Raw genomic sequence first — 26,627 nt, 5'->3', positions numbered from 1 at the left:
CTATGTATGGCTAAGAATTAGCCTCATAGCTGTTGAAGGAAAAAAATTAAATAATCTTTACTTTAAATTACATTATTTGATTAAGTGTTTATTAAAACAGTGCTTTTATCAACGATGATACCAGAATTAGAATTTAGAATTAGAAAAAACTGATATTTAATGTGTAGAGACTTTATTTTTTGTTCTTTCACTGAGCTATATTCTGTCATTCTCATGTATGGCTAAGATTTTAGCCTTTGCTGTTGAAGGAAAAATTAAATACATCTACTTTAAATTACATTATCTGATTGTTGTGTTTATTAAAACAGTGCTTTGTATCAACGTATGATACTTTAGAATTAGAAAAAATTCTTCTTGTTACATATGAAATAAAATTGTGCTAAACAAGTCCACACAATTTTTTTCTTACTGTAATACCAACCTCATTTTACTTCCAACTAGATTCACATCCAATTAAAAAAACAAACTATGCAAACAATTCAGGTTTATCTTCAAATAACCAATTATATAAAATTAAAATACACTGCCTAATATTAAAATTGCTTTAAACTTACTTCCACGAGAGTCTAATATAACAACAGAAATAATGACAAGAAACAAAGAACTAAGCCTTACAATGCCAACAGTTCAAGGCAAAATCCTTGCAGGATGGAATATCATACTTTGGAAACTATCACAACATGTATTTAAATGATGAAGTCACACTAAACTTCATATACGGTTGATAAAGACATCTTACTCAACATGCCATTGTTTTCCCAAAGCATGCACAACTCTCTCTTCTATTGGTCGATGACAGGCACCACAGATGGGTATTCCCATGGTGTCATGACAACGAAACAGTACAGCTCTTTCTTTACCATTCGGCATCTGATGTCAATTCTACTCTGAAATATCAAAAGAAAGAGCTTGGATTCAGTAACTCTTCATACAGGCAATTAACTCATTCATCACACCTATACGTTACCTTCATTAAAATACTGGTATATAGTAAAGTGATTTTTGTGAATAAAAAAAAATGAACAAGTAAATAAAATTGTAAATAGAACTAACACTTTAAAATGTGCAGTAAATTTTTTATAGGCATTCAGAAACATTTTTTCTTGCTTTATTTGGTTTCTACAAGTTTTCTTAATTGAATTTCAACATTTCAAATGTGTATTTATCCCTTTTACTAAACATTCTACCCTTATATAAATTTCTTTTATATAAAAACATACTTTTTTTATTGTACCATATGGTTCCTTTCCTAGTAGTTTATTGAACTTCCAAAGATTTATCAGTGTTTGTTCAATTAAACCTATAATTTCAAATAGAGCCACTTTCAATTACAAGCTTTGCAGGTCTCCATGGTTGAATTTTTTGTAAGATTTGCTATTAGCTTATGTATACTGAGTGAGGTTTTAAGTTGAACTTTTCCAGCTAGTTTACATACATCATACAAGTCTGGTTAACTCTACTAGAAAGATTTTGGTTTGAGTAGAGGTCAGTGAGCACATTGTCACTTTTGTAGACTTACATTCAATATTTTACTGAAATGCAATTTTATCACTGTATGTCAATAAGTCTGGCATCAAAGTGTAGGTTATGTTTTATATTTTAGTATCATACGTTAATTTCTCAATTTAAAAGTAAATAATACAAAATACAAAATAATACAAAAAAAATCCTAAATATCAATTTTTTATACATTAAATGCAGTTTTGGTTCAAATTTGATGTTTGTGATGTTTGTTCAAGTACACAGTTTATGATTTCATACAAGTTAGAAACTCAAATTACCAATATTACTATAAATGCAAGGAGGAAAATGCTTATGATAAGGAGAAACTACAAAACTGTATAAAATAAGAACTTACTCATTTTGCACACAATTAAGATTCATTTTTTAAATGGTAATAAAATTCTGTTGAGAAAAGTTGACATAACTGAATAATCATGTTTGAATAACAGAAAAAGAAATAACATAACAATGAAATACCAAAATACAAATACTTGATTTTATAACTATAATACACCAGGATATGTTAGTAATCATAATAAAATAGAAAGATCTTGCAATGGATTTACTAATTAAAACATTCAAATTACATCATACTATATGCAAATATAGTAAAATATGAAATTAAATATACAACTTTTAGTAATGAAATCTCATAAGTATTTCTAAGACCACATGTGTAGATAGTATCTTCACTTGTGAAATAACTTTTTATCAGGTAACAGGTTCAAATATATTACACTTAGAAAAGTCATAAGATCTTTGTTGTATATCTCTCCTCAAACACACACACACACACACACACACACAAAGTTCAGAAGATTAAAAACCTTGTACTTACCCACATTTGGAACAGTTAAAATGATATGGATGGTAAGTCTCATCTGATATTCGTAATGGATCTTCATCTATAACACCACTGAATAAAGTAAAAATAAACACATGAAAATAAAGACTGAATATCATATTACAAACACAATAGAGTCAACTCTGGTATTCAAATACAACTTAAATGATTGAGATAGTAAATAGCATCAAAATAAATATAAGCCTAAGCAAAATGTTTATATTTCTTTTCATTTTATATCACATATATATTACATACTTTTAAAACTCCTTAAAAAGTCATGATCTTAAATTGAAACAGAAAACAGTGTAAACTGAAAACTTAAATTTATTTAACTCTACTAATAAATTTTAAAATAAGAATATTTTTCAATTAATATTTTATGAAACCATCTGCCCCCTTGTGGAGAAATCATGTTCAGTCATTTTAATTACTTATAATTTTTCAATAAACTACATGTGCTAGTGATAATAACACATAGATACCAAAATACAAATATTTTACATTAGAGTTACTAACTGTAATATACCATGGACGTGTCATTGGTCACAATGGCATATACAAAAATACAAACACTCTACACTGGATTTCCTAACTATAATATCACCTAGATGTGCCAGTAGTTACAATAAATACCAAAATACAAATGCTCTACACTGGATTTTCTACCCATTATTACAAAATGCACAAGTGGGCATTTTAGTACACATTTACAACAAAAAACACTTGTATTCAAAAAACTTAAAAGAGGAAGACAACATGAATAGCTGGCAGGCCAACCCCATCAACTCTGAAAAAGGTGGGAACATCAAAACCATACCTGGCAGATGAAGGCTATAAAATCCAAAACAAAAGGATAGGAGCATACACTTAGCATTCATAGAACAGATATACATGATTCTTTCCTTAAATTGAAATATCAGAATAATATTGCCTGAACATTCCTTTTCATACCAACTATTCACTTGTGTCTGCAAGACAGTAACCTAGCTGTCTACAGAGGCTTGCCCAAGTTTTACACCATCCAGCTTGTAAGAAATTTATAGCAGTGCAGGAAGAACATGTAAATGTCAAACAAAACAATTCTGAGTAATTAGTGGAAAAAGATGAATTTATGAATGGATGGGTGGGTGGCTAGATGGATCAGTCAAAAATAAGTAAAGAGCCATAGACAATATACAGACAGTTGCTCTTTATGCATTGCACACAACATAATCAGAAAACCATCAAACTTTATCCATTTCAGAAAATGCATAGTTAAGAACATACCAACAGACCATTTCAGTTCAATATAGTTGGACACAGAAGATAAGAGTAAAATGTTTTGTTTCACAGTTTTATATGCTTTAGATTAACTATTTCCCTTGAATGGATGTGTGATGAGAAAGAAATCTTATTCTCCTCAAAGGAAGATAGAACAGAATAACAGACTTAACAACGAAGTAACAGGCCTCGAACTGAGCATCGATCAGATGAAGCAAGTAAAATTCAGGAACAGAAGGTCTAATGATGGAGGTAATAAGAACAATTTTCCTACCACACTTTTGTGTAATAGATAGATATACCTTCATAATTGTAACACCTAAGAATGCTCAACATAAATTTTCAAAAGTGAATTTTTATGCCCTGAATCTGAAAGCTGTTTTCTTTACATGTATGGTGTTTTCATAGAGAGATTGAGAACTAAGACAGGAACTTTCACTGTTAAGTATATATAGGAAATCCCCACCATACTTGCAAATAAGCCAGAATGGTCCAGTGACAAAAGCCAACAGGAGTTTGTTATAAAAGTAACAGGTTCACATTGAAAATCCATCGAATTACTTATTTTTATACATTTTTTGACAAAAATCTGTACAAAACTTACTGCATTGAACAAAATACTTTTGAAAATTATAAAAATTATTTTATTTGAGCTTTATAAACTAAAACATTTTCAAAACTTTTTCTTTAAGCTGAATAAAAATTAGTTGGTTTGCTTAAATGATAGAAAAACAGAACTGTCATTTCAGTAACAAATGTACATTGTTTTCACTGCAGACACTTAATGTACTCACCGACATTTAACACAAATAACCTTTCCACTAAAAGCTGCCTTTTCTTTGGTATTGCAATTGTGACACAGTGCTCTATAAGAAAGTAAGGGTAAAAACATTTTATCATAACTTCAAAGAAACTAAAAATTTAAAATTCTCTTCCAAAAAATGATAAAAGGCATTTCTTTCAGGCTACATAATTCACTGTACAAAACATCAAAGCTTCATTAGATGTCATTCATAATAACAATTATCAATGAACAATTGTACAAATATGCATACACACAAACACATCTCTCATAAAACACTGAAGAAATGGACACAGGGGAAAGTCGAATATATTTTATAGTGTCAACACACAACACAGAAAAATAACACTAAGTTATGGGAAGAACTTGTCAGCTGAAAAATAATTTTACTTAAGAATAAACAAATAAATATGGTTAAGAATTTTTTTAACCACTTAATTTTAACATTGTTAGATGTACAACTTTACAACTGGTGACAAAACTTGTCACCAGAGAATGCTAGGAATACAAATCCAAAGTACATTAAATATGTAAAGATTTTGAATAAGTGCATCTTTATTTTATAACTTATACAGGCATAGTATAGAAAAAACAGCAGAGTAAAATGCTATAAGTGTGGACAGTAACTAGCAAACCACAACAAGGAAAATGCAAGCTTGGTATGTTGAGAAAATTCCAATAGTTAAATAAAATGAAGGACAAAAGGAACCAATATCACAAAAAAAAGGCAATTAATGGAACAGTGAGAAACTGTTACAGTCTGGCATTACAAGTTAATTGTCTTAGACAATTTCACCAAAAATATTAGACAATGGAAAGAAACAAGGTCTGTAAAACCCAAAACAAAGTGGAATTTGGTTACAGTCTGATGGAATAATCCATTTGTTGCTAGAAGATCTCAGATTTAATACTTCTAACTTTCAATTTAGTGCGTATATCTTCATAAAATTTAGTAGTGTCTTTCGACTGACAATGTAATTCTTTCACATACAAAAAAAATCATATATTTAGTGAAATATTTCTAATAAAATAAATATTTGTCCATGAATATTTTGAGTATTTGTTTTAAGTAGTCTGTATGAAAAGTAATTTTCATATTAAAATTAAAAATACTTTTCCTCATCTCAAATTTCCTTTCTATAATCCCTTAAACCTCCCTAAATACATTTCAAGTTTTTTTTCAGTAAAACTTTATATTTTACCTATTATTTTCTCTATCCTACCTATATACATAGTCAATTTGACCAACCTCGATTATCTAAAAAAATTAAAAATAACCCTTTTTTCTTTTTTGAATGATTAAGTAATAACATGAAACTATGTTCATTTAAGTAGCTTTAAGGTCATAACAGTTATACACCTCTTTATAATTAAATTGTATTGTTTTATTAACCTTTTGATTGCCTTTTTTAGCCATGTCTAATTAATATCCATGTCATTATAACTTGTAAATCACTCGAAGAACATACAATTCCCATAATGCTATTGAATTGCATTACACTCAAGTCACTACAAGTTGTTAGCATGTGTGTCTCATAAAACTTATATATTTAGTTTATTAATCTTAACTGAGCTAAAAAGATCCCTACTTAAATTTGTTACATTATAATAAATATAAAATAAACATTAAAAACAAAAAATAAAGTACTTACCAATCTTATTTTTTCTTGTTGTCGACTGTCAAAGACACTTAAGCCTATTTTTTTATACTAATGGTAGTAATGCACTAGATTTTTATTTAATTAAATAATGCACCAAAGAGCATAGCCTAATAACATGCAAAAAGCAGAAAATTTTCTCAAACACTCTCAATTTGTCTGGCTTTCAAACTATGCAATAAGAGCTGTTACAAATAAATCCAAGATAGCCATTATGATTCTCATGGTAACCAAACCTGTATTATAAAAGAAATTGATGCTCAGCTAATTAAAACATGATGTGATACATTGTGTCATTTGACAAATGAAAACCTCAACTTTTTATTGGTTATTAAATTAACAAATCCTGAAAGAGAAAATATGACAAGTAGATGTGACAAGAGGTCTAATTTTATATTTCAGAGCTCTGTAAAGAAACAAAATTGAAGGTTATAAAAAAACTGGTTTGTCTGAGCAATAAAAATTTTTTAGTGAATAATTTACATTTAATGTAATATTTTTTTCAAGTGGTGGTGGATAAAATAGAGAAGATAAGATACCTATGTAAAGAGAAATACCTAAGAGAAAATATTTCAGACTAAAGGAAATTCAGGATTTTTTTAAATACTGCATTGCAAAATTAAGAATTCAAAACTTTATATACTATCTATTAAAATATGGATTATTAGATAAGATTTTATGGTATACTAATTGGTAGTTTAATAAAATTTTGAATATAGCATACTAAAACTGTGTGTTGTGCACAGTAAAGGATTCCTAAAGTGAGAAGGTTAAGAAGCTTATGAATTTTATATCATATTACACTTGTGCTGTAGTTCATGTACTAGAAACTTTCTAAAGATCCAAACAATAAAGAATTTTCCATATCTTGATCCTACATTTTTTCTTTTAATTAAGGAAAAATATATGCAAATTTTAAATAATCATAAAATTCCAAGTTGGTCATTCGGTCTAAAGCCTTTCAAGCTTTGTTAACTCAGACAAATTAATCAACAGCAACCTGTAGATAATTACAAATGCTTAACTGTTTAACCATATGTACATGGATATGGATCAAAACATGCATGCCATGACTATTAACAAAATTCCATTCAACATCACTGTGTAAAAATTATCAACTATTCATTTCACCCCATATGATTGACTTAACAACAGTTTTGAAGAGAGTTAATGGTAAATAAAACAAAGATATTGAAAAACCTGTGGAAAGACATTTGAAGGTTCTAAAAGTTATTCAACTACAATATTCAAGATTTATAAAGAACAAAAATTTTTATTTTTCATTCTAATTTCTCAGAGTTTGTAAACAATAGACTTGTATATTTTACTAAAAGTTTCATGTTTTATGTATATATACTTAATAAATTTAGAATTATGGCTAACATTCCTTCACTAATACAAGGCTGGTTCAGTGGACATTTCATGCCAGACAATATGTATCAATGTGGCAAAAAGAGAGAACATGACATACCTCCCTGCATTACTAAAAAATCCTTGGTCTGACAGTGGAACTTGACACAGGTGGCAAAGAAAACAGTGAGGATGCCAGCTGTTCTTCAAAGCTTTAATAACACGTCCAGTAATGAATTCTCTGCATCTTCCACAACATGGTGCATATAGAACTTGGAAATCATATTCACAGTACTTTCTCCCATCAAACTGGAAAAAAGAAAGTTTCAGACTTTTTATAATTTCTAATATATAGTGTGGTACGCTCTGTATTTCAGGTAAGCCTATACACATTGAATACTACACCATAACAAACTTCCACATTTTTTCTTGTTTATCAAACACATGTGTTATGTGAAATTGCTAGGTTTACTTTAACAGCTATAATTTCTGAAATTCACATATGTACATCAATGTAAGAGAGTTTGCAGTTTATTTACCTTTCAAAATGCTGTTACTTACCCAGAATTTGCACAACATAAAAACATTTTTAATTACATTTATTAAAAACATTAAATTTTCCAATTTATATTTTATGAAATTCTTTTTATAATATATTTTTTTACAAAACCACCTGATTTTAGAACTGTTCAGAATACTGACTCTCACCTATATTTTTTAAACAATTTAAGTTACCACTTTAAAAAGTATCATTAGATATTGAAAGTAGCAAATTATAAAATATTATATTTATCAAGATGGAATTTTCTTCATGACTGACCCAAATGAAAAAACTAAAAATAAAGAAAATATGTAATTATTCAGTATATGAGATGTAAATTCTGCTTGACACTAAACAGGTTCATACTTTCAAGATGTGTGCATATAAATTTAATCACTTCAGATCAAACCATTCATATTTATTCACCTACTCAACTCTAACTAGACTCCTATGGATAAACAATAAAACTGCATCTTGTGAATAAAACAAAATTTAAGTACAGTTATTAAACTTATGAGTGAAAATAACAAAACTGTAATACGATGTCAACAATACTATCTATATTTATCATTAATATCAAATTTTGTTCAGTACTGTGATCTTCAAATAACCTCCACTGATTTTTACTTAATGCATTGAGGAGAACTTAAAAAAAAAAACAGTATTTGTTTACTTACCTCAAAAAATATACCATTAGGAAAAGGTCTGAAGCATTGGCAACACCTATACATAATAATAAGTGAAGATTATTTATCAGTAGCATTTAGTTCTTTATAAGTGCATTAAAACAACTATACAACAATTAGTAAATGTTCCAAGACTGGCCATTCAAGAACTTAAAGTATTCAAACACCTTTACCATGTTATACATCCACTTATATAATATATTTTAGCAGTGATCTTTAGTTATGACATGAAAGAACACAACAATCACTGAAAACTTCCTATGGTAATAAAATTAGTTGTTCTGAGATGCATATCCTTACACTGATTACTGAAACTAAACCTTGCTTTATTATAAGCACAGAGTTAATACTTTCAGTGATCACTTCTCCATATTTATAATCTAGTCTACACATGAATATTTTGTGGTAAATTGAAGTACACATCCATCACTAAAAAAAAGTGACTTAGGTTTTATAAAATGCTATCTAATCAAATATAATTGTTTTGGGAGCTATTTCAGCAAACATATCGATATAATTTAAAATATTTTAACTAAGATATGCCATTGAAGGTTCTTAGTTGGGTTGATATTTGTTAACATTTTATTTACACTGATTTCAATTAAGATCAGCTTCTAGAATTTTGATCTGCTATAGAATGTTTTAGCTTATTTTTGCATTCTTTCTCTCCTCATACATGCTTTGACTGAATAAACACTCCTCACAAGTACCTACTGATGTGACAAATCTTATCTCAAGTGTTTATTAACACGTCCCACACACTTCTTTTTTTTTCTTGAGAAATTCTTCCAGAAAAATGTATTTCTGGGATAATGTTTAAATGCACATTATTCATGCCCCCTCCCTTTTTTTTAACTGGTATTAGACTTGGATAATTGTTTAATCACAATTGTATCACATGTCCAGGAATGTTTTCACAATAATGTAGCAAAAAATCTTCATATATAATTTACAATTTAACAAAAAATGTTTACACTAATAATAAATGACATTTATGTAGTTCATAACTGGTACATCAAAATAATAAATAAAATAAACATTCCAGATGATGATTTGTATACATTGTGTTGTGTCAAACTTTATGTCTCAAGAAAACTCTTAAAAGGTCTAATGTCCAGATGAACTTTCTTATAATGTATACAAGGTCTTCATAAATTATGTTATTGGTTTCTTAGCCTCCCTTTTCAGGAAATATTAAAAATACTAGTTATTGATAATAAATAACACAAACCTTTCATGACACTGTTTTCCCGAGCTTTTAAAAATTAACTATGGTCTTTTGTACAATCACTAACAAAAATTCTGAGATTCAAATAAATAACATTAAAAGTACAACCAGAACAACATTATTCAGTAAAAAATCAAAACCTTGAGAAGTCGTTATTCCACAAGTACACTGTAAATAACATTAAGTGACAGAAACAAAGGAGAACAGACTATCAGAAATGATCCAGTATGTCAAAACTACAGTAACTCAATCTCTTAGCAGTCTTAACCAGCCTTCACATATCTGCCTTATAATGTAAAGACATGATGAAGTATAACTATTGCTGGTTTTGAACAGAAATACCCTAAAGCAATGTCCACAGATGTTGCTGCAAAGATGATAAAGACCACTGAACACACTGCAATGTGCATACATCACCGTCCTCTAAATTCTGCCTGAAAACTACCATTTTATTTACATAAATCATGAAACACATCACTTATATTTAAAACAATTAAGTTTAAAACACTAAAACACTTGCTATTTTATTAATTGTTTATTTTGTGAAAAGTCTATTAATGTAAACTGTGTGAAATGAAATTAAAATTTACTCCATCATCATTATACAGATTAATTTTAATTCTTCGTAAAGATTACCTGTTTGTTCAGGAATATCTTCAAAACAGAAAAAATACTAAACTGACTATATAAACTCTAGATTGGCAAGTAATCACACACACTAAAAGTCTGAAAAACAATATATAAAATATTAATCTTTTGCACTATAAATTTATACCTTTTTTATCAAAATACTCTGACATCTCTATCCTTCTATTTTGCCATTCTCAATCATTCTGTTTGTATATTAAATTTTCTTTTAATTGAACACTTTATAATAGCAGTATATTAAATTTCTCAAACATGCACCATATCGTTCAATCTCCAAGATTAAAACATTAAAACTGCTTCAGTAGCTACACTGAAGATGCCTCTCCCTTACTTAATTTAAGTTTCAGATCAATATTTAACAAATGTTTCAATTCTTAACCACTCTTTACTGCTACATTATCCAAAATTTATATCACATTCTAATAAACTTTCATTTGATCAGTAAAGTTTATCAATAAGTTATATCATTCCCATTCTAAAGACCAAACTCACAAACTACTACAATGGAAACATTTTATAAAAATGAGTATGTCTTTATGTGAAAAATTGTATTTGATAAGAAAAGTACTTAAATACATCATACAACTTACACAAAGCATTCTTGATGCCAAACTTCACCTTGGGAATTCACAATTTGCTCTTGAGGTTGAAAACCTCCATGACATCGTGGAACACACCATCAGTCCAAGGGACATTCTTGAACTTTACATTACCTGTACTAAATTGCAATAATATTCTTCTATAATTGATGCAAGTATTGAAAAAAAATCAAAATGAATTTTATATGTTATCTTTTCTTTAAACAAAATTTGATTTACAAATAAAAATAGGTTCACCCCTATTTCACCTAACGATTTTCAATTAATATTTTACTCTAAAGAATGTAGTTTCAAAATTGCCAAATATCCAAATGATTAGTTATAATGGAGAAATTACAACAAATGGCTTTATAAATAATGCAAAAAATTAGTGAATAGATTTTAAAACTACTTACACATTAAGTCACATTTTTTAAAACTTTACGTGACACTGAAGTTCACAAATATAATAAATTTAAATATATCAATAAAATCACCATAGAAACATAGCACTGAAACTGAAACAAAATTTAACTAGGAATGTTTCAAGCAACTGCTCTGTCTCAGGCTTAATATTAAAACTGAATGAATGACAGTCATATGTTCCTAACATTTACATTCCTCTGTGAATATACAACTAGAGAAAAAATTTTGTTTTTCATTCAAGAAATAGACAATTTACAAAATATTAGCAATACAACCATATGTATTTTTTAGGCAGGAGAATGAAAAATACAAAACACCTGCTGAACTAGCCAGGAATTTGGTGCAACCTCACACAGAAGGGGCAAAAACCAAAATAATTCTAGAATATCAAAAATTACTTTTACACAATTTTTTTTACAATTTTCTAATAATCATTCAAGACTTAGTAACTTAAAAAAGTTAATCTATTCATCAAGAAATGAAACTGGAAATTGTATAAAGGATATTTTCCATTTTGTAGTTTAAATTTTTCATGCATACTTAAAACAGTAAAATTTATTCCAGCAAATTTCACACAACAAAAATATTCTCCTTACACCCTATTGCAGAAATTTTGTACTTAAAATTGCAGCAATGTCAAGCAGCAAAATTAGTGATGTTTTAAAACAATTTCAATGCTCTGTGATGATATGAAACCCACTTAAAAGTAAAAATGTATCTCAGGATGGTTAGTACAGATAAACACTTTTATTGATAAGCAGAGAACAATATTAACATTCAGGTTAACCTGAAGATGACCTAAGAAGGTCAAAACATTGTTCTCTGCTTTATTGGTAAAAGTGTTGATACCCATACTAACTGTCCCTAGATACAATTTTAACACTTCCTACCCTTAAGAGCATAATATACTGATTTGTGACTATTATTTGTACTCTTAAAACATATACTATAGGTACCTATTAATGGTGTTGTTAACAACACCTTAGACCTAATCCACACAGTCCATAAATCAATACACGCCTCATTTATACAGTGGCAATTTTCAGAACTAAAATTTTCAACAAGGATACATCCTGATGACAATTATTTTTAACAGGATACATCCTGATGGTAGTTATTTTTAACAGGATACATCATGATGGTAGTTATTTTCAATAGATCTTCATCAATACCAAAAACTTGGTTAAAAAGTAATGAAATCCACTTACACAAGAAATATCCTCACATCTGTTTATTTCTCAGATACATCAATTCTTAAACACATGCACTAAAATACGTACAACATGCTAAAGCAGCATACAAAATATTTTCAAATGAACCATTAAGTCAGATGGCAGAACCACATACACTGAATAAGAATATCAGTGTGATTGTTAAAATACTCCAAATAGTTTCTTAAAAGTAACAAATTTTACAAGATAAGATTTGTTTTTAAAACAGGCATGATGTTTTAATCACTTGTGCAATCATTCTCACTGGTCTAGGCAATATATGAATATTTTGTGTTAAGTACACCATCATTGACAAAAGTAATTTAAGTTCTATAAAAATGCTTTCTAATCAAATATAATTGTTTTTGGAGCTATTTCAGCAAAAGTACCAACATAATTTTAAAAATTTTAACTCAGATACGCCATTATATCCAAGATATAATTGTTTAAAGAAAAATACTTTGCCTGTTTGTTGACTTTCTCAGATAAATGCACCATCAGTGAGTTAAGCTAGTTTCTTTTACTCTTCTTTTTATTTATAAAAAAGCAGAAAATATATTCCTACTTTCAGGATGGTTTATTAGAAAATCAGATTTATATCCAGTTTCTCTTCTTCCTCTAATTAGTGTATTATATCTTCTCAAATGACTAGTCAGGATTCAAACCCTGTCAACTATAAGACTTCAGAGCTCAAGGAGTCTTCTCTGTAATTCTTAAGTTCATCTCCCTGGTATAACTGTTACTAATGAAGGATTAAAACTGCATCACTACACCAAATCTCAGTCTCCCTTTTACAGCTTTTCTTATCAACACAGAACAATGAGAAATTGGAGGTTGATCTCTATAAGTACTTTTCCACTTTTTTGGTGTCATTGTAAGTTCTGCTATCCATTGACAGCTAAGTATGTTGCACTTTGCTGTGAAGTTAGAACTCAGTACATTTATTGGGACCTCACTGATCCATTGTAGCTTGCACTCTTCAGGTTAAATTGACCTGTATTCTGCCATTTATACATAATGTAACATTCACTCTTCATTCCCACAATAAAGGATTGTGTTTCTTCATTCTCAGATTTCAGATATCTATACAGTAGCTGTTTCTTAAAACCCTACGTCATTTGGGTTATATCTCTGTATTATAAGCAGGTATATCAACTGCTCAGAAAGATGTCTACTTTTCTGTGATTATTTCAACATCAGGTTAGTTAAATCAGAATACACAAATTAATATGCTCTGTTCATGTCATCCACTGATTATACTGGCTCTCATAATATTAGACACTTTCTATTATTTTACTGTTAACTTTTCAGACCTTTACTTAGAAATTTCCTAAGCCACTTTTATTGTTTTTCTTCTATGGTATAAAACTGTCTTTGACTCTTGCCATTATATGTGTTATTTGAGGTCTGATAGCTGGTTTTCCTACATATTACAATAATCAGACTTTATAGAAGACATTCCCCAAACTTCAATGTCCCTACTCTAGCTTTTTCCTTGAACTTTCTTCTGAATGATGAGAAAGGTCCTGGACAAGCATTCTACATCTTCCCTCTTCTCTCTTGATGAAAATAACTTATTACATTACAAACCACCATACTGGTTTCTCTTCTAACTTTTGTTACCCAATATATCATCATAGTTCATTCAAGTTTAATGTATAGAGCTTGGTAACTATCTTGATTAATTAAAATGATCAGTTATCTATGAGCATCATTAACATCACTTAGCATCATATAAAATAACTAAATTAAAATAAAAATTAAGTCAATTTTAACATTATAAAAATAATCTACAAGATTTTCCAACTATTATGGTTTTCAATACTTCCAAATATCACAGGCTTGCAAATTTAAACTTCATAGAAATTGTTTCAGTTTTAATAACAGATTATCCATAATAACTATACTATACATTTTAAAATATTAATTTTTTCTATCATGTAAGGATTTTGTAAAATTGCAAAGAAAACAAACTCTTACTTAGATTATTATTTCATTTGTTAACAAAAATACAAACTGATGAAATGGAAGAACACTGAAGTCAAACAAATATGCATCCTTGGTCCTGTTTTTTTTTAATCTACATCTTTCATGCTCAAAACATGTTGTAGTTTTTCTTTCATGTACTGCATTATAACATTTTGTGAAAAATCTGCACACAATGGAGTAAAATATATTTTCAAATTCAGCATACAGGACTTACTGTAGAACATATAAATTTTTCAAAACAATAAAACCACAGTAGGCCTGTATATCCAGTGAGTAACTATGATAAAATCAATTAATGGCAGAAACTTAATTAACTTAAAGTAAGGGTTTCTTTTTATTATTCCAAGCATTTAAGTGATTGAAATATTATTATATTGCCATTATATTTATTTGTTGTTAAGCTCAAAGCTACACATTGGGCTATTTGTACTTTGTTTAACATGGGTATTGAAAACTAGATTTGTAGCATTATAACTTGTTCTTTATTTTGGTTCTTGTTGTTAGAGAATAGCAACTTCCATTAATTGCATGGCTCGGTTATTATTAACTAGTTTATGGTTTGCTATGAGCCTTCCTTAGGTCTGACTGCATTCTCATGCCACACAAGTGACAGGTGGATTTCCTAATATGTGTATCATCCCACCTTACACTACTACACATTATTGTATCATATGCCTAAAACTTAAGTGATTCCTACTCAAGGACCCTATTTTGCTTTTCATTAATGGGTTCCAGTTAGACTGATTTATGTAGAACTTTACTGCAGTACTCAATAATTTAATCCTGTTCTGTGTTTGTATACCTGTGGTTAGACAGTATGTTTCAGGACATTCTCACTATCTTCTCTCTTTCTGATTTTACCATAATAAATAAAGGGACCATTTGGTCCTTAAAACTGTCCTTGCACAAACACTCTTGAGAAATGTAAACCCACTGTTTGTTATATAAGGAAATCACTGATTCACCTCTTAAATTCATAAGTACTGGCCTTTACTCCTATAGACAAAAAATTATACTCAAGTAAAGCACCCTTATACAAAACTGTCTTAATTTAAGAAAATCTCCTGTCCTCTCATCATCTAGAGCTTTAAATGATTCTATTTTACATCAAACATCCACACAGGATGATCCAATTACTTTTGAACCAAAATGACAAGATAGTTTCTTCTGTCTCTGTCTCTGTTCAATAAAAGCTGTGAAACTCATCCTCAAAATTACCACTATAACTATTATTACTACAGTCATAACAGAACTTTAAATGTCTTCCTTTCAAAATCCACGCAGACAGATTCAATAATAATACCCTTTGATAAGATGAATTATTCTCCTCTACCTGCTATTACAATACACACTGTGAAACTTTCACTTCAGAAATTGCCCATTAAGGCTAAACTGACAACCATGCAATCTAACTTCACTTTTACTTTCACTAACTTCCTTTAGCTCCCATAGACTTCGAGATGTCACTTTTTTGGGATTTGACATCTTGCTAGCTCTTCTCTTGTGGTGACAGCAGATACTTCATCAATCCTCTTTCTGATTGGTTTCTTCAAACATCTACTGCCTGGTATTTTTCCAATCACCAATTTGTAGATTATTGCCTTCATGCACCTGACTGTTAAGGTCTCCATTTATTTTTGCAAAGGGAAACTATCTGTCTCCAATCATTCATCACACACTGATGTGCCACATTTGTCTTCTGGTCACCAGAAACTAAACTGGTTCTCACTACTACACTACTGCACCCAGTGTCTCATAAAACTTTGTCCCCATCATAGCCTTCACCTATTGGTTTGTTGTGATTTGTTGGCCCCTCTTAATGTTTTTCACATGCTCCAATCACCACTGACACTACTGATCCATTCTCTAACTTGAGCTGGCCCTCAGTTGTGCATTATTTAATCATGGAAATAACCCTTTTTTCTTGTGGTGAATTTCACAAGTTCTACCTATTATGTTTCTTCTGGCAGCAGCAACCATGGTGATAGTTACTCTTTTCTTGTCAGTACAAACTCTAATTAGCTCCAACTGCTTTATTTAGGTATTTCTGTTGTTATTTGTTGGTTACAGACTTTATTCATTTCCACTATGCCACATTTTATAATAAATATAGCATCTCTTCTCCCTTTTGCATACTGAATTCTTTTCACTTTTGATGGTATCCTTCTGGTCACTACACACCTGGTTTCAACTTTAACTGGCTATCCTTGGAATTGCCAGTTATGCTTCCTTTACGAGTTTCCACATACTGTTCTGCCAGGTTGATCACCACTTCTACACCTTTTGTGCTCTCTCCTTTAGAAAGAGTAACATGTCAGTTGAACATGTGGTCATGAACTGTTCATGTATTAGTAGATCTACCTATCTAAAGCTATTGTCATGCTTGGCCATGCCAGTCCCCCTTGTAAAATATCTCTGTTAATATGTCATAAATGTAATTACATATTCTCCAGATTCACATTTGGCGTCTCTCAATTTCCACCAAAAACCTGCTTCAGTATGTTCATAACATTTCAACAAGACCACTTTCAACTTGTCATAGTCCATGGCATTTTCTGGCACCATGCCTCCATATACTTACAGGCCTTTTCCTGTGAGAAGTGGCCTGAGACAGATTGCCTAGTTGTCTTTGTCTCAGTTTTGATTCTGGGCAAATTTTTTCATCTCTCTACAAAGCATCCATCCCATCTTTCCATTCATCAAATATGGGCAGCTTGAGTTAGCTGACCTTGACCCCATTTTTCATTCTCAGTTTCTTCCTCTTTCTATATTGATGAGCTTGGAGATCTCAATTTGTGCTCTTGTTCTCTCCTCTCCTTTTCTTTTTCTCAATTTGTATTCTAAATGTTTTCTTCTTTTAGTCTTTCTTCTTCTCTTTCCAACTATTGATGATGTTTTACAAACTCTTATAGATCACCATCATTTAACCCAAGTCTCTCACCTATCTCTATCCATTCATCAAAATCAGTCAACATGACTGTAATCTCTTGACAGTTCTCCCATTACTGCATTTGTGCACATATAGGCCTACTTTCACTGTTTTTTACATCTTCTTTTACCGCTGTATAATCCAGGTCAGCTCACCAAATGTCATTTTGAATAGAGATCAAGATTCTTTACAGTAGGTTTCTGACTTGTTGGCAATAAATTTCAACAATAAATGAACAGTGCATAATCCACTTATTTTAATATGTATTCAAAACATGTCAAATATGTGTATAAAAATTCATTATAGTCTCATTTACCATAGTTGAATCTAGAGCTTTATATAATTCTCTTCATACAAAATTAATTATTTGTTCTCTCCTCTCTTATCACAACAGAATCAGGGTCAAATATACTATTACCTCACTTATCATGAAACCTCCACATATTTACAACTTGTTTGATGCATGTCATAGCTAACTGACATGCAGTTTTCTTCATTTCTGTACATGAACAATACAAATATATTTAAAAAATCTACAAACAAAACCACTATTCCAAAAGTAAAATACATGTGCATTTGAAGTAAAAATAAACAAATAATAAAAGTCAAACATACAAAACAACTAATAACTGGTAGTGGTACAAGCAAATTATGAACTTTGCACACTAAAAAAAAAACCTTTATCTTTTTATGCTTAACAGACTCGTATCAAAGTACCTGTTTTCTAAACAAACATTCTTGGTAAAGATAACAAGTAAAACAGTGATACACATGTGAAACAACTAAAAGAACCACTTTTAAAGCTAGGAGAAATAATTCAACAAAGCAAGCTATCTGAGTAGCGTAAGTACTTTAGCTTAAGTATTATACTAGTTTTCTCCTAATAATAGTTATATTTTTATCACTATGAAAACAACATCCTGCATTTAATGAGTACATAAACAGGCAGTAGTATAGCATCCATACATTCTAGCTAGATGTGCACACAAAAAATCTGAATTATTTCAATACCTACACATACTTCAATACAGAAAACTAACAATAAGAACAAAATCCCATGTATAAATGTTGCTTTCGTATCTGTGTGTGTGTGTATGAAACAAAACATTTAAAATGATTATCTTTACAACTACTTACCTTAGAAGAACACAAATTTCATACAGAGAATCAAAAGTTTCTATTGGGAGAAGTTTCAAAAAACATTTTATATTGAATACTCCATTGCTTTTCTCATAAACTATTTAAAACTACCATTGTTTTTATTTCTCTCAACACAAAGTTGGGAATTTAAATATGTACAAGAAATTGGAAATAGTAATAAATCTTCAGCAAATTATGTTAACAACAGCATCTTCATTCACAATTTGTGAAAAACCTCAGCTATAACTACTCCCCTAAATTAAAACTTTTAACATTTATTTCCCACTACGGTAAGTAATTTTTACGATATAATAATTTTAAACACAGGGCTATTAAAAGTTATGAATATTACTTTTGTAACAGTTTTACAATATTTTTTTAAATATGAACCTAAGGTTACAGTGTCAATAATAAAGAATATGCTAGCAATGAAAAACCATGATTACTGCTCGCATGTAACTTAATAGGTTCAAAAACAGTAGAGATGTGGTCAAGATTTCTACTATCTGAATTTTGTACACTTAAGCATGAAGTTCAATAATAATTTTGAAGTTTGCAAAAAACTATATACTACATCAAGAGGTAAGAAAATAAAAAAGGAAACTAAATTATGAAATACTTCTCTAATTCAGGCTTAAGCACTTATTCTAATTATTATTAAAAGTTAAATGTTGTGAATCAGGAAAGGAGGTGGAGGAAGAAGACATAACTCTATATAAGCTCATCTTTAAACAATTACATTGTGGAACACCTGAGGTCCAACCAGACCCCAGCACAAAATTACCATTACAGTTACCTCTGGACTGAAATTCCAAAAACCAAAGGCACTGCAACTTTTATTAAGGTTACCATGCAATGTGAAGAACACCATAAAAATATATATATTCTTGAAAAAATATGTGAGCAAATCAAGAAACTACAAAATTACATTATTCACCAGTACACAAATAAACAGTGTTAAACCATTGCATATACAAACAGTGTTACAAAAAATGCCCCAGTTTTATTATACTCCTGTATCAATGCTTTATCCACCAATACATAATGAGATTACCATAACACTACAAAATTAAACTCAAAGAAAAGGGTGGATCACCACGGGTCTAACCACACCCCCAAGACAAATGTATTCTTACAGCAGGCTATGGACTGAAAATCCAATAAGCAAGGTTTCTATAAAATAGGTCACCATAAGCAATCATCACAGAGAACTGTTACTGTGGAATGAGATGCACATAATGCTTACCAAAATGATGTTATAAAACAGACGAGATGATACTGTACTACTTTAATGAATTATCATCAAAAAACAGCTTACTCAGTAAAAAAAACATTTAGACATTTATTTCCTATGCTATAGGGTTGAGCTGCATGCATAGTGATAGCCAATGATAGTATGGAGTCCACATGGGCCCCAGATAAACATTAGATACATACTTCATCTACCTGTTTTGAAAACTACATCATACTGATTCAGGGTTCCTGCTTGACAGTTACATGAATTTATATAAAGTTGCAATGATTATATAAAATAATAAAGAGATTAAATAACAACAATATCATTATTCTCCTATTGTAGTTGGATATGTTATTTCTGTATATTTTGGTTATAATGGAAAGCAAGACAAAATGCTGAAACTTTTTATTTACTATTTCTGACTTGTACAGTTTTATTGTGGTGCAAGTTTTATTAAAACTGAACTATTCACAATAGCTACTACAGTAATGATACAGGATTTATTATACAAAATATTTTAATTTTTCTGTGTATTAGAATGATTAATATGAATATAGTTTGCTTTTGGACTCCTAAGTTTCCAAACTACATTTGGTGTGGATAAGACAACTTGTTTAACAGGAGATGCATCCACAGACAAACAGAAACATTTCATTAACACTGAAACACACCATACTGGTATGGCTTAATACTTAGAGCATATGTGCAAAATATACCTTCACATAAATTATGTTCAGCTTTGACCAGCATTACTGGATAAAATTTAAATGCATGTAACAGCAGTTCACCATCAACAACAAAAATGTAAATTCAAACTCTCTCGGCAAGTTGTGTCAGAACTATTAAGTTCTGGCATGTGGAAAAAGTTGTTGATGAAAATTAAGTACACTAAACACTGTACAGTATTGAATAACACTTTAAAAATGATTATATTGATATATTTACATTTATAAAATATAGATTTGTACAAAATAACACAGTACAAGTTTCAATTTTTCTGCGTTTAAATAGTATCACATCTCTCAAGTATTGGATTGAAATGCCTCATTTAACATGTTATATGTTTAGGCTGTAATACAGACAAATAAAAAAGGAAAAAATTTAAAAGCAGATCAAGTGCCTTAATTAAGGCTTTGTGGCATTTAAATAAATCAAATGGATATAAAAAATATGAAGCCTCATATTTTGGTTATTGAACCATAATCAATTTATATTTAGACCCATTGAAAATTACACATTCAACTCAAGGCTTAGTGTAATTTTTCATTGCAAAGTTTAACTGTACAGAGAATAAGAACTGCTCTGCAATTATAAGCCAGTTTATTGTCTTTCAGTAGTATAAAAAATTCTATATAGTTAAGTAAAGGAAGCTTCACACTTGATATATATCATACCTGAAAGTTCAAATAAAAATCTTGCCTTCCCAGTCATTTTTTCAATGATGTTACTTGAGATATTGATGATGAAATGGATGTAGACTAAATGTACTTAAATTTTCAAAGAGCTCCAGAAACTTGATAATTTGACACACAAAAGATTAGCTATAAAAATCACATTTGTAGAGCTTAGAGCAAGACCAATTAATTAGATTGTGGTACAGTGGTTGAATAGTTAAGAGCAAAATATTGTTATTAACAGAATCCAGTCAAACAAAACCTTTGTTATTACTACTAGTAGAATACATCAAGGGTCAGTGCTTAGACCTTCACTTTATTAATGTTATGGTCACAATTAGTAAACTTGTTACATCTGCTGAGCTCATTAAAATCTTTGGTATTCCTAGTGGTATTCAGAGTTATAGAATCACTTGGATCAACTTGCAAGTTTAACAAATAGTTGGTACATAACCTTTAAATAAAAGTTTAATTATGTTAGGGCTTAAGACAGTTAAGTGCAAGTTAATGCATTAAAGTTATACTTACACAGATGGGAACCAACTCAACAACATAACTCTTCTAACATTTCTCTAATACTAATAGGTAATACTATGTTGATGACTTATTGAGTTGTTGGCAGTACTGGATGCCAGCACTTTACACTTATTTAAAAATACAGAAATATTGGCAATTTCCTGAAAAATAAAGATTTTTGGGAAAGTGGATATGTAAAGTCCTACCTCCTGTCCTGATATGCACTGCTTTTGCCTCTTTTTAATTTTAAAGCCATATATTGTAATGTAGCTCAGCTCTTTAAACCTACATTAAACCTATATAAAAGCCATATTTTTGTAAAATTAAAAATTAATGCATAATTGAGAAAAAATATTAATATTAACTTCAAGGCAAATTAGAATTTATTACAAGACATTTCTATGAATATAAACAAACTCACGACCTATATCTTCACAATATAGCTTTACGAGCTCAATATTTAGCTATTACAACTATGAATAAATGTTTAGAATTTATATATGTAACGTATTCTATTCTTAACCCAATGTTGTTAACAATAATGGTTTACTTGTTTACACGTTATTTATTTAACAATAACATTACTGATTTGATATCATAATAAAATAAATTCAAGAATGTTTGGTATTACTTTAATACAATATGAACTTTAAAAACGCGTGTAGCAGTGTAAGTTTAAGAATCACAGTTCCACAATCCAGATTTCTTAAATTTAACTGTATTACTAGTGAACGTGCACCGAACAGTGTGCTGTAGTTGTACTAAACTGAAAGATATCGATAGCTCCTACGAGAACTGTAAAAGAGAAATATTGAGCTAATAAAGTTGCACTTTGGAGATATAGATCGTGATATTATCTCCCTTTTTAAAAAATATATAATACTTATTGACAATACTTTCAACCTGAGAGGAAAAAACAATTTTCTTACTTACCTTCCACACCACCATAACTCTACATTCCTGTAAGTGTTAAAGGCATAAAACTTAGAAGAATTGCCACCTAGTGTTTTCATAAAATTAACAGTAATCAGAGTATTCAATCCCGCTTTTCTCGGGAGAAAGTAAATTGTAATTCACCACATTTGTAAGTTAAAAGGAGCAATAGAATATATAGAACAAAGCTAATAATTGAATTCAGTTCATTCTTAGAATAAAGATAGAAAAAAACTCGGATAAGCCGAAATTGAAATATTGAACAGTTTCATCTCGATATACAGCAGTGAAGTATTTTGAAAATAATTAAAATCAGTTAGTTATCATAGAAAACTATTAATATCTTCTTGCAAAACGATTTTATTGCAGAAATATATGTTACACCTAAATAATTTTATTGACAAGTAGGCATTTTATTTGCAATAAAATAAAGATTTCACTCTACTTAAATGAGAGGAATTACAAAATGTTAGAGAAAATAGATGTTCATTGCTCTGACTTTTCAGGTGATTTCTGGATTTGCCAATAATAGAGACGTAATTAAACTCTACACGCGTAATGATATACAAGCGAAAACAATAGCGAATTGAAAAGGTATTTAGTGTGTAAAACATTTTGTTTGTGTGACCGTGGGTTTGAGAACACGGTAATATTATTTATATTGTTTGTAACATTTTCTTTATTAAGTGTATAAAAGTACAACAGTTAAATGTTATTTAGAGAAGAATGCTTTAAAACTTCGAATACACTAAACATGGAGAAAAAAACATCATGATATAGCTAATAACAATTATTCACACCACTTGAAATGCTTTGTTATTTTATCACACAGCTAAATTTTATTTAGAGAAGAATGCTTTAAAATTTCTACTACACTAAACTTGAAAAAAAACACACATCATAATATAGCTAATAACAATTATTCACGCAACTTGAAATGCTTTGTTATTTCTCTTTTTTACCAAATAACACAGCATTGTTTCGGTATATTTTTTGGCTGAGTACTCTTTGTTACATTTTATTGATATGTACTTAAGCTGTTTTGTTGATATTTTATTAAATCAGAAAAATGGCGAGATTTTATTCACAATAAGAGATAGAATACTATTTAACTAATTCGTTTAATGACAAAAGTTTTTACTTATGCAATAAGAACGAAGATCCATAATGTACAACAGATATCTTATTTAAATGTATGTTTGTATTAGAAATTAGCGCAACGCAATAACAGAACCATATGCGCTGGCTAACTCTAACGTGAACTGATAAAGTAGAGTTGATAGATATAAGCTAACAAAATTTACTGCTAACTCTCGGACCACTGTAATCTGGTAGTGGTGGGTTTGATTGTCATTAGTAACATTCTCACAGCCTCAAACTACATGCGTGATTTTATGACAATTGTGTACGAACTGTAAACACCAGGGGTCACAGTTTAATATGTTAACAACTTGTCAAGCTGGCCCGTTTATTAAATTAATGAAATAAGTCTGTTTCTCACCCAATTATTATAACTCGTAAGTTAGAATAAATTATAAAATTAAAACCATTAGAAAATCAAAAATAATCCAGAGGCTACAGAAATTAAATAAAAATCACAATAAATTTTAATTTGTTTGTTTTGTTGTCAAGTGCAAAGCTACAATAGACTACTTGTGCTGTACCTACCACTGACACCGAAATATGGTACTTAGTATTATAAGCTTTAAAACTTACTGCTGAGCCATTGAAGCCATTAAACTTCAATAATACCATATATTAATATTTTCTATATTCCTTCAAACTCTTTGAATAGAGACGATATAAAAGGGAATAAAGCTGTAGGCTACCAACTGTGCTAAACAAGTTTTTACAGGTACAGTATTTAGTAATGTAAGCAATGACCAGGCACATGGGGTCATTATCATAAGTGAAAGTATGCAAAGTTTCTTGCAAGATCGAACTCCTATATTTCAGAATTCTACTTCTTTTTCCTCGTGCTTGATTCAACAAAAATCTGTTTTGAAAAAAAGAGAGCTGCTAACTCACTCCTGATACAGCAGAGGTGGTTTTCCCTTTATCTCAAGACTGCACATGTTGTTTCTTTGCTGTTTTGTCCATAATAAAAAATTATTTCATTTTCTATCACATGTGTCCAATCTATTTATTTATCATAAAACGTAACGCTTAATCAAGTTTTTCTCAATTCTGTTTACTTTGTAACTTTCCTGTTATTTAACAAGTCTATCTAATAATTGAAAGGGAATTAGTTATTTGAGAATGCCAATTGTGTAGCTTTGTATAAAGAAAACAACAACAAAATCTATTAAAATCTTTTCCAAACTTTATGTAACTATTTCTTTGTATTTGATAGTTTTCATTTATTTATTTGTTTGTTAATTAAATAACTATGTAATTTGTTCTTTTATTCTTTTTACTTTATTTATTCACTATACCAGTAAAGAACTAATGGTGTTGCCCGTCATTCTTGTAGTAATTTTATATGCATCTTTTTAACGCATTGTGGTATTTTCAGGAGAACTAACTTCTTTGTATGTATCAGAAAAAATTCACAAGTAACAGCATATTCGATCATTAATGTGACTGAGGCTTAATTTACATGAGAAATAAACATTGGACACGTTTAAAGGAAAGTGGGATATTTTTTTATTCAATCACACACACAAAAAAACAGTTAATGTATGTGTGTACGCGCATATACAAATGAACAGTCGTCTCTATTAGACCCGTGAATAGCTCGTCAGTTTTCTCTCCCGCCTAGTTTTGATGAGAACCAAGTAAAAGTGAACTAAGAAAACATGCCTGAATTTAACAGGTAAACTCAGTACTATACATTACTAAAACATTCTCTCCGGCAGAATATAACATTATCAGCTAAATAGAACAGAGAAACAAAGTAACTGGAACAAGCCAATATCAACAACTCGCTATACCACAATTAGCTGCCCTTACATGGAAAGTAAATAGCAGATTTAAAAAAAAATAATTAATGAAGTAGCTAAATATATATATATAATACGCCTGCATATCTCGTTACAGCAACCAAAACCTATAAAAATAAATAAGTTTTATGTCAAATATTCAAATTTCCATAACGATATTTATTTTAATGGTTATACCTGAAAATTGTTTACTTTTTGATGTAAAATGTTTTTTTAGTTCCTTTTCAGTGAGATTTCCAATAGCTCAGAGATAAGTCTGAAAAGTTTATATACTAAAAACCGGCTTTCGATACTTGTGGTGACACAGTACAAATGGCCGCCTTTTGCATAGTTTTGCGCTTTACAACAGATAAACAGACATTTATTATACCTAGGCGGGCATAAAATATTATTCATGTTTGAAGTTGAAATGTAGTCATTTACCCTGTATTAAATAACAAGAACATAATTCTTTGGTTTTAACAGTTTTCCAAAGCATGAACTATTTTCACGATATGATATGGCCTATATGAGATTTGCCATAATTTCAGCGATTTGTGGCCATTTATTGGTGTTATTCGCTGAGGGTTTCAAGAGTAATACGTATTGGTACAGTAATAGTCTCTTGGTTCAGGTGCACCTGTCCTTAGATTTTGACGATTAACAGTGGTTTTCATGAATCATCAAAGAAATAAATCGCATGGGTTGATTTCGTTAATAAATACAATTATATATATGTATGGATGATAATAATTATAACGATGGCATTTCTTCTTTTTTTTCCGTGAACACCTGCGTGTTTGAACTTTATGTTCTTTGTTTATATTATA

The 26,627-nt window shown here is 29.8% G+C and overlaps 1 pseudogene across 1 annotated transcript; it reads right to left on the bottom strand.

Moving 5' to 3' along the window:
• Window positions 1–843: 843 nt before the first annotated feature.
• LOC143258077 (LIM and senescent cell antigen-like-containing domain protein 1) lies at window positions 844–11,218 on the bottom strand (annotated as a pseudogene). Its single transcript, XR_013032130.1, has 6 exons — window positions 11,114–11,218; window positions 8,639–8,684; window positions 7,542–7,729; window positions 4,405–4,476; window positions 2,342–2,419; window positions 844–887 (listed from the first exon to the last, which is right to left on the bottom strand). The product of XR_013032130.1 is annotated as an LIM and senescent cell antigen-like-containing domain protein 1 (transcript).
• Between the last annotated feature and the right edge of the window lie 15,409 nt (window positions 11,219–26,627).

Source organism: Tachypleus tridentatus, chromosome 7, assembly GCF_004210375.1.
Source record: "Tachypleus tridentatus isolate NWPU-2018 chromosome 7, ASM421037v1, whole genome shotgun sequence".
NCBI lineage: Eukaryota > Metazoa > Arthropoda > Merostomata > Xiphosura > Limulidae > Tachypleus > Tachypleus tridentatus.
This window is presented reverse-complemented; position numbering and strand designations above follow the sequence as displayed.